This window comes from Nicrophorus vespilloides, unplaced genomic scaffold (assembly GCF_001412225.1).
Source record: "Nicrophorus vespilloides isolate i.1.1-1 unplaced genomic scaffold, Nicve_v1.0, whole genome shotgun sequence".
NCBI lineage: Eukaryota > Metazoa > Arthropoda > Insecta > Coleoptera > Silphidae > Nicrophorus > Nicrophorus vespilloides.
Window position 1 is genome coordinate 54,901 of NW_017099841.1, and position 1,330 is coordinate 56,230.

Consider the following 1,330-nt stretch of genomic DNA (forward strand, 5'->3'; position numbering starts at 1 on the left):
ATCTATAGCGCGCTCTGCCGACTATACTACTTACTATATAAATATTAAGTCCTTACTACTGCTGTCTGACTCGACACCCTGACCAAATTTCTAACAGAGATATCCAACCTCAACTTGCACCTAGCGAGCAATTAATTAACCAGCAACTGAAGGTCCCCTGGAGATATCCGTGTTTTAAACTAGGATAATTGCAAAGCAAAAATACAAAAATTGAACACTGTACCACAGGTCACAAACGTTTCTGAAATAATAGCGTCAAAAATAGTCATCGTTCTCTAAAGTAAACAAATCTATACGCACCGCGCTTGCCCACTCTCATAAATTAAAAGCAAAGATTGGAGAACTGACTAGCTTCTACGTAACCCCTTATACCTCCTACGAAGTTTATGAACTCCTTTAGATGTCGTTAAAAAGAGAATCATGTTGGCAGAGTGAAGTCTTAACCATTCGCTCAGTTATGGAGCCGTTTGGAAAGAGGTTTATGTACAAAGTGAAATAAAAGGGTAAGTATTTTTTATTGTATTCTTATTTGACATCAATTTGACTATGTGTAAAGCTTGCACGAAAATGGTATCTGATATAGAAATTTAGTGGTACCACTTTTTTAAACACTGATGTGTAAAGTTTGATCGGGAATTCCTAATTTAGTTAATAACGATGTAGAGCATGGTATCTGGTACATAAATTTACCGGTACCACTTTTCGAAATGCTTATTGGCTTTACAGCAAATCAAAGCTACATAATTCCTCAAGTACGTCTTCATGTACGGCAAGACCTTATCTTTCACCCACTCCTCCGGTAAATCATCACCCCAGTCTTCCTTAACCATGAAATCGCTAAAAAAAAACATTGATTTACTCTCTTTTTTTTTTGCAATTTTTTTTAACTGTTTGAAGGGCCATTTCCTATCAAAATTATTATAGACAATTTCTCTTTCCTAGACGTTTTATAGAAAATTATAAAAATGCCCAACTAGGCTCAAAAGAGTTAAACAGCGTCTTTTTGTTACTACGCCTCACTTGAAAAACATATTACCTTAGCGCCTACCCTTGCTTCAATTTTGAAATACTATTTCTATATACTTGCAATTTGTTTTTCTGTGAGCGAATCCAAACAAAGTTATGTATGAAAGCTGTTTTAAAATAACCTTTGATTCTATTTTCATGATGACCACCTTACAGTGCCGCGGCCTATTTGCTTCTTAGCTTCACACGGCCCTGACAATAAGGGTATATACTATAACACTTACGTGATTTTCCTTATGTGCGTATTACCAAAAGCCCCACGTCCAGGAGAAGGTGGTTCGAATCCCACGAATATACTGGTGCG